Source organism: Gopherus evgoodei, chromosome 8, assembly GCF_007399415.2.
Source record: "Gopherus evgoodei ecotype Sinaloan lineage chromosome 8, rGopEvg1_v1.p, whole genome shotgun sequence".
NCBI classification, from domain to species: Eukaryota; Metazoa; Chordata; order Testudines; family Testudinidae; genus Gopherus; species Gopherus evgoodei.
The window spans coordinates 94,894,753-94,921,649 of NC_044329.1; the positions used below are offsets into that span (position 1 = coordinate 94,894,753).

Genomic DNA, 26,897 nt, shown 5'->3' on the forward strand with positions numbered 1-26,897 from the left:
ATCCTGGAGTATTTGCAGAACCAGAACCTGCAAAAGCAAAACCAGGCAAGGAGGCAACAGCAGTGCAGTGACGAGCGTGATGAGGACATAGACATAGACATAGACTTCTCACAAAGTACAGACACAAAGAAGGGGGCGTTATCCAGTAAGTTTGAGAACCACCGTTCTACGTTACCCTCCTTCTGCGGGGGATTTTCATAACATACTGCTGTGCTCAATCCTTCTATGAATAATCCTTATTGAAATTGTTACAACACATTTTTCTTTCAGATACTAAGTAGTGACAAGTTATACTGAACCTCAATTTAAAATCAGTCTGCACCTCACCCTTTTGATGAATTTCTGATTAACAATGTCAACTCTGACTATTTTTGAATTATTATTGCATTTGAAAATGGACTCTGTAGATGAAACAAGTTGAAATCTTACTTAGTTTTTAAAAGAGGAATTCAGCTTCAAGGAAAATATGCTGTAAGAATGCCAATTAAAAAAACAAAACAAACCTCCAGCAAATATTTCAAATAGCAAAAAAGACAACTCAGATTACAAGCCGCAGGATAACCATCCATAATATCGGATTTGCTAGTTTCCACATGTGTATCATCCTCTTGTAGCCAATGGAAGAGCTTATCTTCAGCCATTTCAAAAGATCAATGTAAAATCCTCTCTATGGAGGTAAAAATTCCTGTGGTTTAATATTTAAAGCCATCCATCTCAGATACACTTCAAGAGGAGTTTACTGCTGGGACTACCGCAGTTGTACTACTGTTCATCCCCAGAAACTCCAGGAAAGGGAGATTAAGAGGTGTTAATGCAATCTATTTTCATCAATACCATTTGCGTACACACAAAATCCCTTCAAATATAGCAAGAGTAAGGGTTTGTCTACACTGACAAGTTTCTGCGCCACAAGTTATACCACTTTTATTAAGCCGCTGGAATTAAACTTCTGTTGTGTGTCCAGACTCTGCTCCTTGTGATGGTGGAGTGCATCCCTACTAGCAGCTTGTGCAATGGCAAGGACAGCAGTGCATTGTGATAGCTCTCTCACTGCGCAACTGACTGCAGGGTGCTTTGGGAAGGGTTTTCAATGCACCATGGGGCAGGCACAGCGTCACATGATGCAGGATTCCCAATGCCATTGTTCCATGGGCATCCTGCTACATTGCCAGCTGCTTTTCAACTGAAGGTGGGGAGGGGTGGATGGGAAAGTGTGTGACAGGGTGTGTGTGTGTATGGAGAGGGGGAGCGAGACAGTGTGTTTTTTGAGGGACAGAGTGTGTGTCAGCAAGCTGTCTTGTAAGTTCAGACAGTGGCAGGAAGCAATCAGTCCTGAAGCGGGGGTGGGGGAAACCCCAACATCAGCCTCCGCAGTTTTCTTGTGTATGTCAAAGCGCTGCTTCCTCAGAACAATGGAGTGGAAAGGCAGAGAGTATGATAGATTAGGTTTTAGCTCACCATCAGCCATATGCAAGGGGTGTTTCCCCATCAGCGTTGAAGCCTGTGTTTTGTGGTGTCAGTCGGTTCTTCTGGATAAGGATAATTTAACAATAAAATAAAGAATTTTTACAGGCAGTTAAACTTCAGCTGCATCTGGTTTGAGCCTGTTTAAGTTAGAGAAGAACAATACAACATAATTTTCATATATCAGAGGGTTAGCCCTGTTAGTCTGGATCTGTAAAAGCAGCAAACAGTCCTGTGGAACCTTATAGACTAACAGACGTATTGGAGCATGAGCTTTCATGGGTGAATACCCACTTCAACAGATGCATGTATTCACTCATGAAAGCTCATGCTCCAATACGTCTGCCAGTCTATAAGGTGCCACAGGACTCTTTGCTGCTTTTACATAATTTTCATAGTTTATTTAGGAAAGACTACACAAAGCCTCTAGACAATGATGTGCACCCTCTTTTCACGTCATCTCTACTTTGGCACCATTTTTATCTTCCCCTCCCCCCCTTAAAGATGGTCACAAAATAGAGAAATATTTAGTGTTACTCACTTCACACATTTATAAAGGCATTAAGTGAATCTATTTTGCAAGAATATCCTCTGCTGAATAGGATAAAATGTTCATATGGGTTATATTTTTAATAGTTTCAACCTGACAGTCCACACACAAAAGAACCAAACCAAAAAACAACACCAAGTTAAACAAAGCTTCAAAGCAGTCTACCTGGGCAGACCTTTATGTCTGTATACTCAGCCATGCCTGCATGTCTCCCTCTGCGGGATGAAGTCCTTATTACTTCAAAAATGTTCATTTACTTTTCAGAGGAGACACAACTACACAGGATAAGCCTGAAGAAGGAAAATGTAGAAATCTACTCAACAAGCTTTCAAGTATCACAGGGGTAGCCGTGTTAGTCTGGATCTGTAAAAGCAGCGAAGAGTCCTGTGGCACCTTATAGACTAACAGACGTATTGGAGCATGAGCTTTCGTGGGTGAATACCCACTTCGTCAGATGCATTCACCCACAAAAGCTCATGCTCCAATATGTCTATTAGTCTATAAGGTGACACAGGACTCTTTGCTGCCTCAACAAGCTTTGAAACTCTTTATCCTTCATCTGTTAAGATTATTAAGTATTTATAAACAGCAATCAATTAATATTTATTACTTACACACTACTTACAGATTTGCATGGTGCTGAAAAAGTTGAATTCTCTATGCTTAGGAAAGGTTTGGAACTTTTCAATTATTACATTCGGATCCAACTATGCAAAAAGTGTTCAACACTCTCACCTCCCATGGGAGTTCAGCTTTGGCCAGGAAGCTCTTGGCATGTTCAAAGATTGGACACTTACATAATAAACCGAAAAATATGGTTAACCTACCAAAAGTCAGAGTGCTAAAGAACTGCAAAGCCTCATCCCCAAAAAGGGTGTATGTCCTTTGTGATATATATAGACAGCCTTCGATTTTTCTTTTAGTGAGGAGTTCTTCCAAGCATATCATGTCTTGTTCCCGCCCTCCCTTTTTTTTTTTTAAAAAAAAAATTTATTTATTTTTTCCCTACAGGAATCTTTGCAGACTGGAGAACTTTTGTAGACTACCACACAGGCTGAATCCAGAGATGCACTTAACCCAGTTCTATAGGAACAGGATAATTCAGCATTAGCTATTGTTAAACGTATAGTTCTACAACATGAAAAACATACATCAGCTGACCTAGAGTAAAATCAATGGCTTCAAGAAACCCAGCACTCGTACTCCTGGGATTCTGCACACGAAAGCCCCAGTCTTGCAACTGACTGTGCACAGGATAGACTGCCACAATGTTGCAAGGCCCGGTTGACTTCCTTCCCATGTACTGTCAGTTGGAGGATTAGGGACCAAATTTCCACCATAAACCAAGTTAGATGGCTTTCAAAACCAGGAAATTTATTCTGGAAATATTAATAATTCCTCTTATTATGATGTTACTGCCAGTTGTCTTTGTAAAGCCTATCAGGAAGCTCAGCAAGGGCCCACATGTGTAAAGGCAAAGAGATTTTCTTTTTTTAAATCCAAAACCAAAAAAATTGACAAGGGGTTATTTTCCACTAATTTTCTAATGTTTATTTCAAACTGCTTTTTCCCACAACAACTCATGGTAAATGGTAAATGAGTACAATTAAAACAATTTCTATTTCAGCCTGAAGAGAACTATTTGACCATTTGATATTTTTAAATCTTCAATTCAGTTTTAACTTTGCCTGTTTAGATAGATTAAAAGGAAGTGAGTTTTTTGAACCTCTGGAGGAACGACTGCTAATTTACTGAAAATAAACCTCTGCTGTGATTTACTTCAGAAGATCCTACTTTTATGAACTTCTTTATTTAAGAAGTACCTGTGCTGATCTTGCAAAGTGTCATCTTCATTAAAAATAATTAAGATTCCCTAGACAGACATTCATACTTGAAACTATAAAATCTCTATGTTTCATAGTACCGCAAGATTTTGTAATACTCATTCATATTTAATTTTTGAGGATGCTTCACTGCACATAAAATATTTATTAGTCAGAAGGGTTTGAAACTCGAATGCTAAATGTCAGCTTCTTCTTCAAAATAATTTTCATTTTATTTTCAATAAATTATCTGGACTTCACCTTGGAAATGTCTAATTTTTACCCAACGTAACAAATAAAGGGTGATGATGTGAAACCGACAGATGACAATGTGTAAACACTACACCAGTTACATAACAGGAAAAAAAAAGGATTTTAAAATAACATCTCTCATTAAATTCCAAAAAATACCAAAGCTCATGTACATGGAACGAGTTGTGTTGAACACACAAGGCAACAAGTGACCTCGCTAGCAGCTCAGCTTTTGCTGCACTCATTCAGAATTATGCACTAAAAATTAATGCATGAGAAACGCAGTAAAATAAGAGAAAGAAGATAGAAAAAACTAAATCTGTGAGAGTAAGATTAAAATTTTGTGACGGCATCTTGCCATACAGCAAAATGGCTGCATTTGCAAACCACTTCATTTACATATTTTTGTCAATCAGGAAAAGCAAGTGTTAACATTCATTCTGGTCTGGAAAGGGTCTGATTCTAAGTAGTTTTCATTAAAAATATTAGAAATCAAATCATTTGTTGTATTGTTTCTTCCTTTTGTACAACATGTTTTGACAATTTACATAACTGTCATTGCTTACTGTAGTGCAGGGGTAGGCAACCTATGGCATGCGTGCCGAAGGCAGCATGCGAGCTGATTTTCAGTGGCACTCACACTGCCCGAGTCCTGGCCACCGGTCCAGGAGGCTCTGCATTTTAATTTTAAATGAAGCTTCTTAAACATTTTGAAACCTTATTTGCTTTACATACAATAGTTTAGTTATATATTATAGACTTATAGAAAGAGACCTTCTAAAAAGGTTACGGTGTATTACTGGCACACAAGACCTTAAATTAGAGTGAATAAATGAAGACTCGGCATACCACTTCTGAAAGGTTGCCGACTCCTGGCATAGTGTGAGGTCAAGTTCTGGCTTTGGCACCTGGTGCTGACCGACATCTTAAAAGATACAGCAAAGAAGGGATTTGCGGAGCACAAATCCTTAATTTGGGCTCTTCCAAAAATCTTTGACAATGACACTCTGCTAGTCTGCTGTATCCACTACAAAGCTGTATCAATGAAACATGAACCACTGGGATTGCACCACTGTAAACTGCAATAGTATGTTCCAATTACCACAGTGCATGATGTCCAAACCCAGAGTTGCCAGGCCTGTGGATTATTGCATCTATGCCCAGCTCCCTGGACCTGATACATTACATCTCTGGCATATAGGACCCGATTTTCAGAAATGTAGAGCATCTGCAGCTCCCGTTGACTTCAGAGGTGGCCACAGGTAGGTAAACAACATCTTTGAAATCAATCCAATTATGGCTGCCCGGAAAATTGTATATTTCATTCTGTTTTAATGAAAAATACTCAGAATCAGACCCTTTCCAGACCAGAATGAATTTTAACACTTGCTTTTCCTGATTGACAAAAATATGTAAATGCAGTGGTTTGCAAATGCAGCCATTCTTCTTTCCTGAGGTGTTAGGGAAGGAGGTAAAAGAACACTTGAGGAGGGCTTGAGCAGAACCGAGACCAGCTAAGTACCAGCTTAGCTGCTCTCAGGTCTGTCGCCAGCAGCAGGCAAATGGCTTGACAGATGACAGAGCCAGATGCTGTTAAAGACTTCAGTGAAAAAAGTACGCAGGAGCATTGAGGGAATGACTGGGAGGACTAAGAGCCCTGTTACACCAGCACCTGCTGTACACACTAGCACTGTAACAGTGCAGTGAGATACAGCAGATGATATAGTATTTACCCTCGTTCAGGCCAAGTGAAATTCACAACAGCTCTGAAGGCAGCACCGCCGCCAACAGCAGCGCAGAAGTAAGGATGGCATGGTTTGGTACTGCCACCCTTCCTTCTGCACTGCTGCCTGCAGAGCTGGGCCCTGAGTCAGCAGCCAACGCACTCCAGCTGCCCATTGCCACCCTGACTTCTGCACTGCTGCTGGCAGTGCTGCCTTCAGAGCTGGGTGCCTGGCAAGGAGCTGCCACTTTCCAGTCAGCTCTGAAGGCAGCACAGAAGTAGTAAGGGTGGCAATACCATGTCCAACCTACAATAACTTTGCAAACCCTCCCCCCCACATCATGACCCCCTTTTGGGTTGGGACCCCAGTCTGAAAAATGCTGGTCTCCCCTATGAAATCTGTATAGTATAGGGTAGGTGTCAGCAAATTTTCAGAAGTGGTGTGCCGAGTCTTCATTTATTTTCTCTGACTTAAGGTTTCACGTGCCAGGAATACATTTTAACATTTTTAGAAGGTCTCTTTCTACAAGTCTATATTATATAACTAAACTATCGTTGTATGTTAAGTAAATAAGTTTTTTTAAATGTTTAAGAAACTTCATTTAAAATTAACTTAAAACGCAGAGCCAGGACCCGGGCACTGTGAGTGCCACTGAAAATCAGTTCGCGTGCCGCCTTTGGCATGCGTGCCATAGGTTGCCTACCCGTGATATAGGGTAAAAGTACACAAAAGACCAGATTTCGCAGTGAAGACCAGATTTCACGGTCCGTGACGCATTTTTCAAGGCCGTGAATTTGGTAAGGCCCTACTCATGAGCCCTGGTGTGCGTGCAGGGCTTGCAATGTTAATATGTTCTAGCTTAGACCAGCCTTATATTCTGACATGAGCAGGTGTGGGGCCTCGTGGAGAGGGGTGTATTCCATGGTGTTTTAGTGCATACCTCCCCCTGGTCTGCCTGAGGCTTCATGCAGGTGGGAAAGATACTAAAAGAGACACTACTGAACAGAATCAAATCAATGCTACTTTTGCAGCATTCATTTTTCATCTTCTTATAATAGGAGCCACTGGTAGTGTCCCAGACATTTAGGTTGCCGAATACTTTCCATTATCAAAGATTAATGTGACCTTTTTGACCATCTAACACCTCTAGTGTTTGCAGCAAAACAGAAATTGGTCAGGGAGCAAACTCTCAGGCTATAGAAGTGCCCTACCCATATTTTTTTCCCATAACTATAAATCTAGTATTGCCTAATTTTCAATGGTTAAACTTTGCAACCTAAATGATTTTCTTTTAACCTATTTTTTTAATGTAATTATTTATATTCTGGTAGTTCTTAAAGACCCCCACATCGTGTGTGTGTGTGTGTGTGTGTGTGTACATATTATATGTGTGTGTGTACACACACACACACAAAATAGCGCATTGTGATGCACTTTCACATGAAGATGAGTGCAGAGTTCAAATGCTAAAAAAATAAAATGAACAAGCATCACTTTAGACATTGCTGAACGGAAGTAGTTTAACATTACAGCATAGAGTAATCAGAATTCCTGATGCCAAACACAGCTACTACATTAATATCAGTACATGGAAGACAGAATGTGTTATTAAAATAAAAAATGTTCAAATACTAAAACCCTGACAGTGTCCTCCTTTTAAAAAGTGGATTTTGATTATTCTGATAATCTATTTGGCTCTTCCTCTCTAATTGGATATGTGAATTGAGAACCCTGCTTGCTTAATCTTCCCTTGCTACAGTACACATGCACTGTAGTTATTGACTGGATATTCGCTGAACTATTCCATTTGTCACTGAAGAGAAATGGACTGAGGAAGGAGCAGCAGCAATATACAATTGCAGGAAAAGGATCCCTCTTTGCTTCCCCATTAAAATAAAGGAAAAATTTTATGTTTAAATCAAGTGTTTTAAAAAATAAAAAGGCACATTGGAGAACAGAGAAGACTCACTAGAAGAAAAATGCCTGGGGGAAAGCAAAGGACTAGTAGAGGAGATAGCCCAGGAGATCTCTTCCCAACAAAATGGTCTGCAGAAGAAAACTGTCCTTCAGAGAGTCTTTCATTCCTTCTCAAAATTCTCTGGTTGGGAAAATCCAGGGCTTGTGAATCACCAGCACTTGTTCATACAGCGTATCAATACCTCTTTCATGCAATTGCCTTGTTCTCCAGAATCTCAGTTTTCCTTTTTGAAAAAAAAAATAAAGCATCTGGAACTGTTATGCATGCAAAGATACTCATGTTGTATCAGTGCATGATGCACTACAGAGTTATGTCCCAAAATTCAAACCTACAGAATTGCTTAATGCTACAGCCTGGACTTCTTTCTTGCCTCTACAACTCCCACCTCCTTTTTCCACCTTTTCAGTTTTTAATAAAAAGAAAAAAAACAGAAAATGCAAAAAAGACTCTAATCACCTTAACTTGCTCAGTTTGCTTCGGATTTATGAAGCATAGTCCGGTGGAGCAGCACAGGGTACTCCACAGTTAAGGCTGAAGCAAGCTCCCTGTTATAAAAACTTAATTTTCAACCCACCTTTAAATTTCCCCCAAAAGAAACTAGCCTTCCTTAAATTTTGCAGGTTACTTCGATCTAGGAAAGATTTACTTGTGGTAAAAACCAGAAAGAGCTTTAAAAGTTATGGCCCTCTTTTTTGCCTCTTGTACCCTGTAAGTGAAGAAGGAATATATCGTATTATGCAGAGGCTGCATCTCTTAAATGTTCCTTTCCAGACAAACAGTTTTGATTTTGCTTTAATTTGGAGGTAAAAAAATTCTTCTCTGGAAATTATAACAACTCTGCCAATCCACATTTTCAACAATTTCCTAAACTTTTGGTTTGCTATTTTATATTTTCAATGCCTAGTTAGACTTACACCGCAAGTTCATGTTATATTTTGCACTGGCAGGTGGTGTTACCAATCTGTGCATTTGAGTCCTCCCAGAACAAAGTGAAATATCCAATAATGTCATTAACTAATAAAAACATAAAACGTCCAAGGAGAAAAGGCACCAGAGTTAGGTGTTTCTGTGCATATGTTAGGAATTATGAGGTGGTGACCTTCACATTAAATTATGAAAAAGCGTGGAATGCTAGCCAAATCCTTCAAAGTTATTCCACAGATGTCCAAATAATATCCAAGTATAGCATCTAAAGAACAGTGATAATTCCAAAAGTTTAAGCAATTTTACAAGCCACTGTATTTTATCAATACAGCAATCACTAGTTGCCTGTGCTAATTCAATATTTCTTCATACATTTACATCCAATTTCTACCCATTCACAACCAAAAGCCATTATTCACATTATAATAGTGATCTGGAAGGCTGGTGTCGTGCAACAAGCCGCTCCTCTGTTCAGCCAAAGCAATCAGGATACAGAGGTTTTCTTCAAAGCAAAACCTTTACAATCCTTTTCAAAGTCTGGGCTCTATTTGCATGAGAAAGTTGAACAATTATGAGGTCTTGGAATTTTTGTATTTCATTATAATGTAATACCAAGAATGAAGCATAGAATAATTTCCAGATGGTATCCTGTTTTGCATAGATTTTTCAGTTCGGCGTTATTCTGAAAGCTTTTGTTATTTGATTCCAAAGTTCCAACAAATGTGAGTCCATTTTATCAATCCAAAATAAAAATCCACCTCCTTCCTTTACCCTCTGTTACCCTTCCCCCTTTCTACTCCACAAATACGCCCCCAAAAAAGTTAATGAAAGTTCTGTACAGCAGTGACTGAAAAACTGACAGTAGAAGTCTGAACTACAGTAGAGCCTCAGAGTTACGAACCCCAGAGTTATGAACAACTCCATTAGGGTTGCCAACTTTTTAATCGCACAAAACCAAACACCCTTGCCCCTCCCCTTCCCCACTCCTCCTCAGTGGCCCCACCCCCACTCTATTTCCCCCCCAATCATTCGCTGTCCCTCACCCTCACTCACTTTCACTGGGCTGAGGCAGGGCGTTGGGGTGAGGTTTCCAGCTGGTGGTAAGGGCTCCAGTGTGGGGCTGGGGATGAGGGGTTTGGGGTTCAGGAAAGCACTCCTGGCTGGAGCCAAGGGGTTCAGAGTGTGGGAGCAGGCTCAGGGCTAGGGCAGGGGGTTAGGATAGAGGGGGTGCAAGATCCAGGATGGGTATCAAGGCTGGGGCAGGGGTTAGGGTGCGGGCTGTGAAAGGATGTTAGGGTGCAGGAAGGGGTTCCAACCTGGGGCCAGGGATTGGGGCGTGGGAGGGGGTTCAGGGTGCAGGCTCCAGCCAGGCAGTGTTTACCTCAGGCAGCTCCCGGTCGGTGACACTGCGGGGCTAAGGCAAGCTCCCTGCCTGCCTGGACTCTGCACAGCTCCCAGAAGCGGCCGGCATGTCTGACTCCTAGGTGCAGGTGCGGCCAGGCAGCTCCACACCTACAGGCGCTGCCCCTGCAGCTTCCATTGGCCGCAGTTCCCAGCCAATGGGAGCTGTGGAGCCGGTGCTCAGGGCATGGGCAGCACACGGAGTTACCCTGATTCATCCCTCTGCCTAGGGGCTGCAAGGAGCTGCGCAAAGCCAGGGCAGGCAGGGAACCTCCCTTAGCTCCACTGCGGTGCTGGTCGGACTTTTAATGGCCTGATCAGTGGTGCTGACCGGACCCGCCAGGCTCCCTTTTTGACCGGGCATTCTGGTTGAAAACCAGATACCTGGGATTGGAACCCTAAACTCCATTCCCAGGGTGTTCGTAACTCTGCGGTTCTACTATATCACATCTTGGCTTTTTATTTGTAAAGGGAAGCAGTCATCTTGAAATCTAGTCTATTAAAAAAATTCTCAATCAAGTAACTTCAGATACGGCACCTGCCCCCTAACCACTTCTGCCAATATTTGTGGCTTTGCAACTGTTCATTTATGTTTATTTTTTTCCTATTTTTAAATGATTCTCTCTTTGTTGCTGGGTGAAACTGTCTATGTAAATAGAATGTCAAAGGCACAAAACAAATAAAAAAGAGGTTTTTCTCTCTAAATTTCTAAGTTACACTACTCTTGGGTTTTATTGGTAACAACAGTAGGTAAAATACAATTCAGACAGAAGAGTGACTTTTAAGGTGTCAATCTCCTTTAAAGTTTACAATTTACAAAGCAAATTTCACTTAGAAAGGTCTGCATTTCTTAGTCTTAACACTTAAATGGGACAGGAAGATCTGTCGAAACCAAAAGTTGCAAAGGTTCAACTGAGAAGGAAAAAAAAATCATAATAAAAGAGGGATTACAGATTAACAGAAAATACATATTAGACAGAGATCTAATAGATGCTCAATAAGCCTGGAATGTACCTCCCAAGACCATATAAACTAGGCTTCTGCATCTGACAATCATTCACATAGAACAGTGGTTCTCAAACTTTTGTACTGGTGACCCCTTTCACATAGCATACCTCTGAGTGCAACCCCCTCTTATAAATTAAAAACATTTTTTATATATTAAACACCATTATAAATGCTGGATGCAAAGCAGGGTTTGGGGTAGAGGCTGACAGCTTGCGACCCCCCAGGTAACAGCTCCCTGAGGGGTCCCGACCCCCAGTTTGAGAACCCCTGCAATAGAAGCTTCCAACTGCTATACCATGGCCTTTTCCTGCAGGGTCCTCTGCAGCATGAAAGTTCCCTCCTGTAAAAGCAGCGACATACCTAAGACGAGACAAATATTAACCTGAACTCATCTCCAAGTCCTACTTCAGCTCTTTCAACATTCTAATTTACAGCAATACAGTACGTGGATTTATCCAAAATGGTACCAAATTTGAGGGCTTCGTTATTAGAAACAGTAAATTCTCCAACAACCATTCCTTATTTATCTGAACACAGAATTCAAGAAAATTCCACAATGTATTTTTACTTCATGCATTATTGTGTCTCTCTGTCTATATATAGATAGAGTAATATATAAATATATATGAACAAAGACACACTTTTGTGCATTTATGGTGTGTATATCTATCTAATGGAGGAGTCAACAACAAATCTGCAGTTAAGGTTGCATTGAGGTTTCCACTTAGAGCAGCATTAAAAAAATCCCTTCATTTCACACTTTAATGACTGAATTTAGTCTCCAAGTTTAGCTCAATAACCTTCCATAAGACAAGGTTTCTATTGTGATTTAAAAAAAATATTTACTAGCTTTTGAAGAGAAAACATTTTAAAATGCTCCTTGTGTAAAAATAAATCCTTGTTCCTTTGGGTTCCTCTAGCTGAGCCTCCCCACACACACACCTGATAATATCTCAGACACAAGCCACTTAAAAAAATTGCAGTTATTCCTTTTTCAAACTAACAGTGCTGAGCTACACGAAGGTTAGTCAACAAAAGTGCTTAGATTCCTCAGCCACTCCTGTTCTCCAGCACTGTCAACCTGCCTCAGCAGCTGTGCTTCCACATATCCCTAGTGAGCCGGGCTAGGCACCAAAGAGGAAAGAGGCTGATGTTGGAGATGGAGCAGGCTCTGATGGTGATCAGCAAAGTTAAGGGGGCTGTGCAGGAGACTGAGATGGCAGATGACACTGGAGGGAAGAGCACTTGAAAGGCTTCCCCAGGGCTGCATCAGCTCGTTGGTTCGCCAAGTGGGGAACCCTTCATACAACTCAACTCCCTTCAAATTCCTCCTTGTTGCCCCACCTCATCAACCCATCCCTATTCCTTGCCTCTGTTTCCCTGGCACACCACGTATCAGGAGAGGGTCGTGATCATTCAAGAGGAGAGTGGCAAGGTGTGCAAGCAGGGTTATTGATAGCGGCATGCAGATAAATTAGAGCTTGGAGTGAGAGAGGCGAGGAGAACTCTGCTCTGGTAAACCCATCATGGTACATTACAGCACAGCTCCTCTTTCCCCATAGCTCAATCCCCATCTCTCCCTCATCCAGAAGAGCATCTATTTGTCTGTATCTTCTCCACCATTCACACCACTCATAGCTCCCTTTAACCACATGATCCTTAATCCCCCGCCCCCAAACACCACTGCTCTCTCCAATCCCCCAACTCAAGCTTCCTTAGGTATCAAGATCAGGACACTTCCTCTTTTTCCTAGAAAAAAATTATACTAAAATAAATGCTCTCAGACCAAATCTGCAGGCGAGTTGCAACTGAAAGTTTAGAAGAGGCTCTCCATGATCTTTCTATTCCCCTGAGGTGCTGGACTTAACCAAAATATTTTAGATGTCCTATGGCACTTATTTAAAAATAACAACATTTCCCTAGAAAGCAATGTTCTGTATTAATATAATGTCAAGTAACTGCATCCCTGATATGCATTGAAAAGCTATACAATGCCCTGTGGAATTTCCAGCCTAACATCTATGTCAAGAATTACCTTGTGCCCACTGACAATCTATCTAAAAATAAATCCCTCATGTCAATATTGAAGGGTTTTTTTACATATTTCTTCATATTTAAATGCTTAACAACCAACCCTTCTAATACAAACTAACACTTTGTAAACACAAAAATATCTGTAAATCTACATTTTGTCGTTGCTGGTCAGATTTAAAGACAAGATATGTTTGGAATGGAGTACTGGAAAGAAGTGTCCATCTTGTTGCCATACATACTTCAGCTTCAGGTTACAGTATACAGTATCCATGTCCTGCTCAAAGTTTTCCCTTGCAGTTTAATCACAATGACCCCTCAGGTATTCCATCAATTACAGAACAGATGGACACCTTTACAACAGATTTGTTCACTTCAGAAGAAATCAGAATAAGCCCTGCAGTGAAGAATTAATCATGGTCTTCATATAGCGGTCATGCTTTAAAACTTGCCAGTTTTCTTAGATAATTACATACCTTTACATCAGTACTTGAAGTATTCTATCTACTCCCTACAGAAATAGAATAGAGTAATACTGCAGATACTGAGGTAATTGTATCCATTCACCTAAACCTAAACTGGAAAAACAGTTGTGCCAACTACCAAAGCTAGTTATCAAAATACATCTCTACCTCGACATAACGCTGTTCTCAGGAGCCAAAAAAAACTTACTGTGTTATAGGTGAAACCACGTTATGTCAAACTTGCTTTGATCCACCAGAGTGCGCAGCCCCACCCCTGTGGAGCACTGCTTTACCGCGCTGTATCTGAATTTGTGGTATATCGGGTCACGTTATATCGGGGTAGAGGTGTATTTTCTAGGCCAGATTCTCATTTCCCTTGGCTGCTTTATATTGCAATAGCAGTGTTAAATGGCCTTAAAGTGACAGTAATTTCTGTTTGCACACACCTTAAGGCTCCTTTACATAGTGGTACAAAATGGCCTTTATGTAAATGAGAATTAGGTCCCTATTCTCTCAAGGTATGTCTACACTGGAGCTGGAGCTGTAATTTCCAGCTCTGGCAAACACACTAGTTCTGATACAGCTGGCATGCTAAACATAGAAGTGCAGCCTCTGCTGTGGCAGCTAACCACCCGAGTACGTACATAGGGTAGCTAGTCTGTGCCATGGCAGCTACTCTGTTATTTTTAGTGTGCTAGCTCTATCAAAACTAGCACTGGTATGTCTACCAAGCTGTAAATTACATCTCCACCTTCATTGTAGACCATGAAGCTTATCCCATAAAGAACAGGAGTACTTGTGGCACCTTAGAGACTAACAAATTTATTTCAGCATGAGCTTTCGTCAGCTACAGCTCACTCCTTCGGATGCATAGAATGGAACACACAGACAGGAGATATTTATTCTGTGTGTTCCATTCTATGCGTCCGAAGAAGTGAGCTGTAGCTCACGAAAGCTCATGCTGAAATAAATTTGTTAGTCTCTAAGGTGCCACAAGTACTCCTATTCTTTTTGCGGATACAGACTAACACGGCTGCTACTCTGAAATTTATCCCATAAAACAGTCTAAATGTCATCTTGTTCTTGGTCTCTTACTCCTTTTACAACTTCCTGACCTGCTACATTTAAAGAGAAAAGAGGAATAGTTTATTTTATTATGTGTTATTGTTCTGCCTGCACTAACAATGAGCAAAAAAAGTAGCGAAAAGCTTCCATAATTCTCCCTTGCTAAGTGTAATGTAGAAAAACTCCTTGTATGCACAAAGATGCCTGAATCAGTTTGCTCTGAGAGCTCCGCCATCAATTCCATTATGCACTAACTCTTTATCCTTATGGTTAGATTTTTAAAATTCTTCTAAAACCTCCTCCTGTTGTATTTTTCAGCCTTCCCACGCATTCTTTAGCTTTCTGCTTTTTCATATTCAAATTCCTCACAAGGAGTCCCAGATTCACTATTAAATTTTAGTCTCTCAGAATAGAACAGTTTTTTTGGCAAGATATTTGAAGATCTACTCTCATATGATACATAAGGTTCAGCCTATCATTTTAAAACTGTCAAAATTTAAATAAAAAAAATACAGGATTTCTCATGTAACCTTTTGCTGATCCCAAGGGAAAATCCTATGATTTTCTTCCAATATATGAATGAATTTCTTCACTTGTAAAATTCTGACCACAAAATGAAAGCAACTCTTCTTTTTTACACACAAGGTTTTCTATTCACTGAAACTCAAATGTCACGCTATCAAACCAATTTGTCTGCAATGGACAAGCTGACCAAAGAATCCACTTATGCACTGGGACACAACCCTGGGATTTGCTATTTCCAGCCACTATGTTACTAACTAGCAGACATGACATACTAGATTCCCCATTACTTACCAGTGAGTGACCTTTCCTGGACGATTAAGAGCACACTCTCTAGAATCCATGACTTAATCATCACTTAAGCTGTGTCATGTCTTTAGTCAAAGGTTGTAGATCATATTAGCATTATCAGTAAAAAGATCAGTTTTCTGACTTAGGCACTGAATGTAGGACATTGATTTCTGTTTGTACACTAAAATAAGTCTTTTAGGTGCACAAGTGCTGATCTGAGAGCCCAAATGCAAAATTGGCTTTCCTAATCTAGAAGTCCATATTTGAAAATTGATGTCACAGAAAATATTACAAAGTTGCAGAACAGAAGAGAACTAAAGTTCAAGACCATTGAATGACAAACAACATGAAAACTGGTTCAGTCCTCATCACGTGTAATGCACATGCATACCCGAGGGCAGAGTCTGCGTGAGAGTCTGTTTGTGATCTTACGACTAATGCATGAATCTGAGACTTAGGTCTTTCCTTGAGAGCACTGGGGAAACATTTGTTTGTGCATACAGCACGTGAGCACATTAGAAACTTCTAAGTTAACTCCTGTCCTGCTGGTCATTTTCTGAACCTCAATATCCCATTAGTAGGAACCTACCAAATTCATGGTCCATTTTGGTCAATTTCATGGTCATAGGATTTTCAAAATTGTAAAGTTCATTATTTCAGATATTTAAATCTGAAATTTCACAGTGCTGTAACTGTAGGTGTCCTGACCCAAAAAGGGATTATGGCGGGAGGGGATCATAAGGTTACTGTGGGGGGGAGGTCGTGATATTGTCACCCTTACTTCTGCACTGCTGCTGGCAGCGGTGCTGCCTTCAGAGCTGGGCTGGTAGATAGCAGCGGCTGTTGGCCAGGAGCCCGGCTCTGAAGGCAGCGCTGCCACCAGCAGCAGTGCAGAAGTAAGGATGGCATGGTGTGGTATGGACTTACTTCTGCACTGCTGCCGGTGGGGCACTGCCTTTAGAGCTGGGCACCTGGCTAATGATCTCTGGTCACCCAGCACTGAAGACACCGCAGAAGTAAGCGTGGCAATACCGTGACCCCCCTACAATAACCTTCCAACCCTCACTCCAACAACTCCTTTTTGGGTCAGGACCCCCAGTTTGAGAAACGCTGGTCTCCCCTGTGAAATCTGTATAGTACAGGGTATGAATTTGGTAGGGCCCTACACATTAGCAAAAAGCAAAGCCAGTGCACATGTGTTCAAACTAGACCTATACTCAATACCTAGCAGCAGCCAGCGGTTGAATTCCTTGTTCACTTATGTAAGAGGATGCTAAAGGTTTCACTAACAAAGTGTTTCTGCTCTATGAATTTTCAATCAAATTAGAGTTCTCTGAACTCTTAATTTCATTCCTCACTTCACTCTGTTGCCTCCATGCAATATGCACAACTAACGAACCCCCTTTGGCACCACATCTTTCTACTGTATATATTTTTCTATGTGGTCCCTATACTTGAAGTCTCCTTCCTCACCCCCCTCTCATGCTTCCACTCCATCTTCCGAAAACCAACCAGTCAAACACACACAAACTCACTTCTTCAATGGGTATGACAATCTTTCGTCTCAAGAATCACCATTAAGACAAGTGCATAACTGATAAGTAACTAACCCAGTCCTGCCTTTCCGTAATGCCCCCCATGCTTGCTGATAGACCTTGTTTTCACTTTGTGCTGGATTGTGCAAACTGCACACAATTTATCCTAAGGGGAAGCATGGAGTTGCACTGCCCCCAAAACAGCATGCATCAGGAAACATTCTGCTTTATTGAAACAAGTGGCGTCCCCTCACTGTACCCCAAAAGTTTAATATGCCCTCATAGCCAACTCTGATCCACCTCCTGCTAGTCCACCCAGCACCATTTGAGCCACTGGACGCACCAGGGGGAATATGGAAAGTGCAGGGGCACTATTCTGCTCCTCTCTTATGCAGACTGCACAAGTGCGAGAAAGGTTCCTGATGTCCTCCCTCCCACTCCCTACCCATGAGAGGGTCATGCAGAATCTGACCTACAGAGTGTCAGCGCTCGAGTAACGTTCAAAAGTTCCTAAATTCTATTTTGAAGTGACTTAGGCTTCTAGAAGCCTTACTCCCATCGACTTTCACTGATACGTAGGCACCTAAGTGCCCAAGTCAGTTTTTGAAAGTCTCCTTTGAAAAATGAGACTTATGAGCCTTTAGGCACTTTTCCAAATTTCACCTATGTTATTGGTCCGTAAAGCATCTCATACTCTTATGGCAGTACGAAAATCATATCAGAGGCGAATATATTTTCTACAGTAGTGCGCATCTAGACTAAAAATAACCCACACACTAAGCCAGAGTCCATGCCCCACTACACACACTAGACAGAAGGCAAGTATACAGTCTGCTACAGTTTAATTCCACATACAGACTGTAATACAATCATCCATACCAGAAGAACTTCTCAGACCAGAGGTGCCAATTTCCTCTCTTTTCCGTGGGTGCTCGACCCCCACATCTGGCCCCGGCCCCACCCCCCACTCCACTCCTTCCATGAGGCCCCACCTCTTCCCACTCCTTCCCCAAGTCCTGGCCCCAGTACCACCTCCTCCCCCCACTCCCGGAGCGTGCTAACACCGCCAAACAGCTGTTTGGCTGCAGCCAGGTGGGGAAACTCTGGGAGGCAGGGAGAGGAGCAGGCACACAGCACACTTAGGGGAGGAGGAGGTGGTGGGGCAGAGGGTGAGCAGAACTTGGCTGCCAGTGGGTGCAGATCACCCACTAATTTTTCCCATGTATCTTCACTTTGAAATAAGTAACCTTAGATAATGCTGTCATCTTAGTGTAACATATCACATGCTGCATTCATAGGTGGAATATAAAATCTATATACAAATATTTTCTTATTTTGAGTGATGGAAACGCTGCAATATTCTTGCAGATATTCAACAAAACAAAAACATCATTACAAAACAGAGTAAATATATACACATCTAGCAGCTCCATCACTGGATGACTTTGGAAGAGGTGGCGGGGAAAAACCAGGACTACTGTATCAGAAAATATTTTAAAACATACAGACCAGCCACTCTTCCGAGAGCACAGAGAAATCAGCATGCTAGTTTAATTTCTGTACATCACCTCAGACCACCTGCATTCCCACAGTGTCAGATTTCAGGCCTTTCTTCATACATTAATTTTACATTATCCTCTCTTGCAGGCAGCCAGGGAGCCAACAAGCACTCCCTGAGGCTCAGTCTGAAAAGGAAAGCTGGCACATACTCAGCCAATGCAACTACAGTTGTTGCCTAATAAAAGTCTTCATACGAGGAAGTCACACAAAATATTAACAGCCAAACTGGTTTTAGATTTATTTTTTTAAGCCGACTATTTTAAACAGTTAGCTGCTTCCTTACAACTTCAAAGGATGCAAGCTCATTTTAACTTTTTAGTTCTATGGCTTAACCAAAAAGGTCGAAGTCCAATTAGCCAGAATGAAGCAGGGGAGTCATTAACCTTGAAATGTCTTCTTTGAAGATTGGCAACCATTTGGATTAGATGGCTTCCACTTACAAAATGCCATCCTCCTGGGTTCAAAACTGACCAGGCTTGTTAAGTGTAAACTAAGGGGAAAATGAAAAAAAGGAAACCTTTTGTTTTACTCAGTCTGGCACATGCCAACAGAGTTCAGTACAATCTGTATAGGAAAGAGATGATGCACAGGGATGGTATTTCCAAGGCCAGTGGCCTACAACACAACAGTGAAGAGTGTGGTGGAGACATTATTTAGGTAATGATACAAGGAATGCTACAGACCTCACGACTGTGAAAGTTCCTGCAACAACTCTCAAGCTACTCCAAAACCACAGGATGCTCATGGGAAGAGGAGGGAACTTAATCCAGAGAAGTTAGATACAAATATAAAATTCTCTTGCTGGAAGGTTGCAGCTTAGAATTAGAATTTCTTAGAATTTAGAAACCTAGAACACAAGAACCCCAAAACAGACAGACACAAATCAGGCTGCTCCCTAAAACTCCTCCACCTTTCTCTAGGCAGGCTCTCTGCAGACTGACTGACTGAGACCCAGATTGTACACTTCCCTACAGAGCCCCTTATGTGTCAAGCAGGACCAGGAGACTCTTTACACTCTTTAGCACAAGTTTTCCATACACCATGTAGCAGTGTCTCAGCCAACTAATCATCTGACCGGCCCACATGCTTCACTTTTGACTGGGAAAATGTACTGCATTGTGGGCTTTTTAGCTTAACAGCTGCCATTTACAGTTATGAAATTAGTCTCAATTATGGTGACTAGAGATGACAGAACAACTGATATTTTGGTTGCTGCAGGATTGCCAACTTCAAAAGATCAAAAATCATGAGCTGAACCCCCAAAAGCCATGAGATTTGTATTTAAAAAAAAGATTATATTGTATTTTCTAGGTCAGTCTCTTGATATTTAAACTCCCCCCGGTGCATGTGACCACTTAGTGTTTCCCCCTCTCCCACATGTACTGGATAAGGGGATTTTGGCCCCTGCTGCAGGAGCAATCACCCCTGCATCTCCCCCATCTCCCACCCAACAATTAATCCTGTCCTCCAGTCCCCTATCAGTTGTGTCCTCACCCAACCCTGCCCCACAATTCAATCCCCCAGCCCCATCATCACAACCCCATCAGTTCAGACCCCCCAACCTCTACTGCCCTCAGTTCACCCTCACAGTACTCACCCCATCTGCTCAGAACCCATCATGAATACAGCCCGCCCCCCACTCCCATCAGCCTCAACCCTCCTCACTTCAGCCCCCCTGGAGTCCCCAGGCCATAGTTCAGCCCTCCCAGTTTCACCTCTGATCCTCATATGATTCAACACCCTCCTTGGCCTGGGGGTCTGCAGTGGGATCCCCCTCCCACTTCCCAGGCTGACAGTCAAGGGCTGGGGGAAAAAAATCCTGAAATTTGAGAGTTCTCTCACCAGATCATGAATGAGGCTTAATTTTACTTAGCACGTGTGTGTCTCACAATAAATTTGTGAGAGTTGGTATGTCTGTTGGTGGAAGTTCCAGGAAAAAAAAAAAACCAAACCAAATTAGGTTCTATCTGAACTGAAACCAAAAGTCCTGACATTTTTTGACAAATTGTAAAACTCAACAAATTTCACTTTGGGGATGAATGACTATTTATACATAGTGAACAGCTTCAACAGGAGAGACTGCAAAAGATCCATATAAGAATATCTTATAGCCCAGTGGAGACGCAAGTTCAAATCCCAGCTCTGCAGTAGGCTGAGAAGTAATAGAACCTGCTTGGTCTCCCACATCCAAGTGACTGCCATAACAACTGAGCTATAAGTTATAAGTCACACACCACCACAGGGACAACTTCCTCCTGCTGTTTTGTGAATGGCACCTAAATCTTGCAAAACACTTCTTTGGCTGAAACTATTCAGCAAATTCATGTCCAATTCACAAAATAGTTGCGGGTCAACCAAAACTGCATTTTTGGCAAATGAACTGTTCATGTGAAACATTTCACACAGGTCTAAAGATGACAGGATACTGAAAGACTACTTGGGCCACATACCAATGCATAACCACATGGCTGTTCATGTTATTTTGAGCCATTTTAGCTTTTATTTCCCTTTAGTGTGTATACAGGTCAACAGCTATTACTAGCCAGCTGATCAACCTCCTGAATGCTCTAAAGTTGTGGGTGTGGCTTTATGAAATCACAGTAAAGAAAACAGCAAAAATTTACATGATTAAAATCAAACTATTGAATCAGTGACACATTATATACAAACTATTATAATGAATAGAGCAAGTATATGCAATAAACAAGCCATAAATTAGAGAGACAGACAAATTCAATGTCTGTCTACATTCTTCTTTTTTCCCACCCTATCCCCACATAAAGTGTCTGTCCTGCTACCTCCGCAAATGCATCTCCACCAGCTGGTGATGATCTGACATTTATTTTAGCAAGGTTAGACAACATGTTGGTTAAAATGCCAGCAGCCAGTGTACACTAGCGATCTCACCATTACTACAAAATGGAGGACTTGCAGTTGTAACAGTGGAAAATTTTGAGAAAAATCTATTGTTGACACAGCCAATGGCACAAAGGACCAATGGAAGGCTGTGTTACAATCAGCACATTTAATTGCAAAGGTTGTCCAAGGTAACTAAACTTCAGTAGCTATTATTTTCATTTCTCTTCCCTTCTTCCCCCCAAGCTGCCTGAATGGAGTGGGGGGATTTAAAACAGTGTTACCTATATCTTTAAAAATCAGAGGACAAAAATTGGAGATCAAGTCTTGACTTAAATTAGTTGAGAGAGTGAACTGGAGGAGGGGAAAGGAGATGGTCAGGGAATGGTACCACCATTTGAATTAGCAAGACATGCTGCAAATAATCTCCACAAGGAGATTCACTCAGTGGATCAGTTTTATCCAGAATACTAATTCTGATTCCTGACTAGACACTAGCTGGCAACAGGCTGCCTCAAATAAAATCAATTCAGTAAGAATATGTTTTAACCATAGGACAGAGATTGCTCACAAGTCTGTGTAGCTACAGGTCAACCCTCATCCAATATCTCTCGACTTGAAGAACAAAATTCAAAACGGAAGAAAATCAATAGATCACTGTGACTATGTTAGGCAGAACATTAGAAAAACTTACATTTCATATTAACCTAGAGATATTCAGTCATACAATTTTTCAAAAAGTAAATTTCACATCAGACCATTGGGAGCAAGATTCCATATGGTCTCGTTATTACATTCATTTCCTAAAACCATTAGGAGGCATTATTTAGCTCTGGTGCAAACAGCTACCCATCATAAAACAGGTGCTTTTCAAAGTGTACACTCCTTCAGTGTTAGAATTCTTTCAGAAATATTCAGCTCCCACACTCATGCTTAAAATAATTTAAACTGCAGGCACTCTTGATATCATGAGAACAAATAAAAACTGGATATGGAACATCTCCCCTTTGGTTTAAAAATGAATGTAATAAGTTTCTCTCCGATTTATGCATGTTCTTAGTTGAAGATTATTTTCTAAGGCTGAAAAAAGTTTTAAAATAAAAGGAAATAGATTTCTGAAGAAGAGTGAAGTGATGAACTGTGTGGGATAATGGTCTAACTTGTAATCTAAGCTAAATTACATATATTTGCTGCTGATGCAAGTGAGACTTAATTTAGTTCTACTTATTTTACTCTAAGCATCTTATACTGTCAAAGATATCATTCAAAAAAGTTTCTTTGTACATACATGAGGTTTTCATAGCCTTTTAGGGTTTGTGAGCGGGTTTCAGTTAATGAGAGGATTTACCAGGCTAGATCCTTAGCTCATGTAAATCAACACAGGTCCACTGACCTCATCAGAACTATGCCAATTTACACTAGCTAAGGATCTGGCCCCCACCACTTTTTTTGTTTGTTTTATTAGCTCTGCCAAGAGGATCAAGAGGGTTGAAATATGACACCACCACTAACTGTGGCCTGTGTTATACCTGAGGTCAGGCCAGATGATCAAATGGTCCCCTCTGGCCTTAGCATCTCTGACAGGGTGTGTATCCAAAGTGAAAGTGGAGCCTTATATAGCTGTGGCATAAAATTTCTCTTTATGGTTTTCAGTCTGCACAGATGACAGCCAAGACTTACATGGGGAAGAAAAAAGGAACCCTGCTAATTTTTTCTGCAACTCATTTACACCAGTTCAAACATCTTCCCTTCAGTGAAATAAAAGCTGTTATCAGGTACTGGGAGTTCCCAAGCTAGAAAAAATAAGGATGAGAGGAGTAACATCTCCTAGTGGACATCAGTATTTTTGGTTCCTACTGTTACTACCTGAAGCAATGGCGGGCTCACCCTCAAACACTCAATCAGTCCCTGTGACTTGTATCAGTGTAAAATCTGCTCCCCTGTATGCAATAAACCATTTAAATTGCCGAAGATCCAGAATTACACTTACACTGAAGTGATTTATCACAAAAATCCCTTTATTATGAATTTTACCTTATTGTAAACAATTATGTTCTGATATTGTCTTTCTGAAGGTTAGTGTCCACTGGTACTGCAGAAGGGTTAAATTTGCATCCAGACGAATCAGAATCCTCATCAGTGAACAGGATTCATTGATTTTAAATCTACATTTTCGCTAAAGGATAACTTTCGATGCTTATTTTGCACTATTTCCATTTCAATAAACACAGTTACAGGAGAAATTGAGCAATGATCAAGACTGAAGAAACTCAAGTTTTCAATCTAAGTGAACTAAATTTAAATGAGTTACAATAACTGAAGAGAAGGCAACTTCTTTCAGCTGTATACTATCTGAACAAGGTACATCAGCCACACATCTTTCTAGACAGAAATATATTCATTGATTAGAGAAGAGGGAGACTGCAAAAACAGATTAGCATCTGCTCATTTTCTGAGACCAGAATGACAAAACCAAAAAAGCATTTTGTATCAAACAAAAGAATTCTGCAAGGTCAATTTCAAATGTGCACTAGTTATTTAATATCTGGTGCCGTGCAGATTTGCGTTTTAAATATAAATATATATAAATTCCATTAAAAAGCAATCTTTGTGCTGCTTTCACTGATTTTAGTTTTTTCTTGACTATAGGCACTAGGTTTCCTTATCTTTGGAGTGTTTTATCTGGGGATTACACATCTATACCAAAACACAGCTGTTCCACTTTTTCCTCCTTTATTTTTTCACATTAAAAAAACCTCCCACCATCAGCCATCCAATTAGTTGCTCACTATCAAAAGGCTGCTTTGGCCTTTCATCTTCTTGAGAACTGGATACGAATGACAGGGTGTCATGGAAACTGTAACTCTGGTCATTTCCTGTTTCAGTTTTTAGCCACCAACATAATAATAATACAGTTTTATCAGATGGAAATTAATGAGTATTCATTCTGAAGAGCATGCAAAAACAACAAAATCTTATTTTCCTATTTTCATACAGTCCATACTAACACCTGGCAAAGTGGAGGGGTTGGGGAAGATAAAATATAGAGGTGGAGGCAAGGGATTTAAATGCACCATACATGTTTGACAGTCCTTTCCAGAGCAAACCCTCAACTACGAGATGAAAAGACTCAGAGATTCTAAGGCAAGAGTGGAGTTATAAAATCCCAAACAGAGGAAGGAAATTCCTTTTGTCACTTTTCTTTATGGCTCTATCACTCTTGTCCAGTAACCAAGTGTAGGTTCTCCTTTGATAAACTTGGTCCTAACCACTGGCTGATTTAGGTAAGAATTTCACCCTCCTTTATACCACTGCCTCTAGTTCAGGGGTGGGCAAACTACGGCTCACAGGCCACATTCGGCCCATGGGACCCTCCTGCGCGGCCCCTGAGATCCTGACGTGGGAGGCTCGCCCTCGGCCCCTCCCCTGCTGTTCCCCCTCCCCTGCAGCCTCAGCTCTCTCACTCACTCCACCGCCAGTGCAATGCTCTGCGCCGTGGGGCTGTGAGCTCCTGAGGCAGCATAGCTGCAGAGCCCGGCCTGACTCGGTGCTCTGTGCTGTGCGGTGGCAGCGGTAGCATAGCCCAGCTCCAGCTGGGTGGCACAGTTGTAGCGCCGCCAGCCACCGGTGCTCCAGGCAGCGCAGTAAGGCGCATACAGCATGGGGGGTTGGATAGAGGGTAGGGGAGTTCAGGGTGGTGGTCAGGGGGTGGGGGTGTGGATAGGGTTTGGGGCTGTTGGGGGAGAAGTAGGGGGTTGAATGGGGGCAGGGGTCCCAGGGGGGCAGTCAGGAAGGAGGAGGGCGGCAGGGGGCAGTCGGGGCAGCAGTTGTGGGGGCAGTCAGGGGACAGGGAGAAGGGGTGATTGCATGGGGCAGCGTTCCAAGGGGGGCCATCAGGAATGAGAGAAGGGGTTGGATGGGGCGACTGGGATCCAGGGGCAGTCAGGGGACAGGGAGTGGGGAAGTGTGGGTGGGGCAGGGGACCGGGGGAAAGGGGGCATCAGAGAACAAGGGTGTTGGATGAGGCAGGAGTCCCTGGGAGGGGGGGAGAGATAGGAGGTGAGGAGCAGGCCATGACCCCCTCCCTTAACTGGCCCTCCATACAATTTCTGAAACCCGATGTGGCCCTCAGGCCAAAAAGTTTGCCCATCCCTGCTCTAGTTGGTGGTTCTGGTAGAGCAACTTTCCCACTGTATTTTCCTTCCTCCTTGAAAAATACGAAAGGATAGAAACCAGGTGAAGTTTCAAGTATTCAAGCACCACAAGACTGAGACTTCCACTTTGAAAACTCAGAATTTGCAGAGCTCCACTTATAAGCTTGCAGGAACACTAACTTATCACCAGTGTGCAATTTGCAGTAATTTTTTCTTTCTATATTTTGTTTAGACCAGCAGATTTCCCAGACACCTTTGCTACGTCTTTGGTTGTTACAAACAAACGCATTTAAATTATAATATGGTTGCATTTCAAAGCTTGATTTTTCTTCAAACTTGTATTGCACTGAAGAAGTTTAAAGTTCATACAGTTCCAGCCAATATTTGTCTGACACCATATTTGAAGTCATTGTCTGAAAAAATGAAATTTTTATACAAGTATAGCCATTTTTGTAGTTTATTAAATATACTTACCAAAACATCCATATTATTCTTATCAATTAGCGAATAGGAAACAATGTGTATTTATGGTTCTATTCCTGGCATTTAACTTTTAATATAATGTAATCACTTTGCAAAAAAATTGGAGTTTTACAATACATTTCCTTTAAGTGTAAGTCAATGACTGAGACCAAAATTTTAAAAAGTAGGTGTCTAAAGTTAGGCACCTATGTCCCTGTTGATGAAACCTAAGAGTATTGCAACTGAAAGATTAGAAAGAAACAACATCCTCTCATTTTCCAAGTTTATTTATTTGTATGTTTGACAGTACGACATACATAGTCACCTTTCCGTTTGTGTGGGGTTTTCACACAGCAACAAGGCAAGGAAAAAACATTTTTGAAAACCCACCACCACAAAAATATTATAAAGCTACATAAATTGGCACAGTGACTAGTTTTAGGTACTGCTCCTGCTCCAACTCAATTCGTTTTTAAAGCGAACTAAATTTCAAGCACCTCTTCCCTTTTTAAAAACAGTTCCAGGTTTACTAAGAAAGTTTTTGCTACATTTAATCTGTAGCGAACTAGAAAACAAAGGAGACTACAACAGATTTCACAAAGCTATAAAAGATCCTGAATGTAACAATATGGACAGCTTCCAACTAGCTGCTTGCAATAGTAAGCAATGCCGCGAGTCTATGTAATACATTCCTTTGGAGCACAGGAGACCATCTGCATGAAACTTGTTGGGGGATTGGGCCCTCACCTTTCAACAAGACATCACAGACAAAGGCGAGGGATACCTACCACCCTAATATAGTAATAAAAGTAAGTAATTTTGATGTCATTACA

General features: G+C 41.4%; 1 protein-coding gene across 2 annotated transcripts in view; it reads right to left on the bottom strand.

Moving 5' to 3' along the window:
- Positions 1-26,897, bottom strand: part of CACHD1 (cache domain containing 1) — a 210,530-nt gene that overhangs the window by 159,118 nt on the left and 24,515 nt on the right. The gene's annotated exons all lie outside the window — the stretch shown is intronic.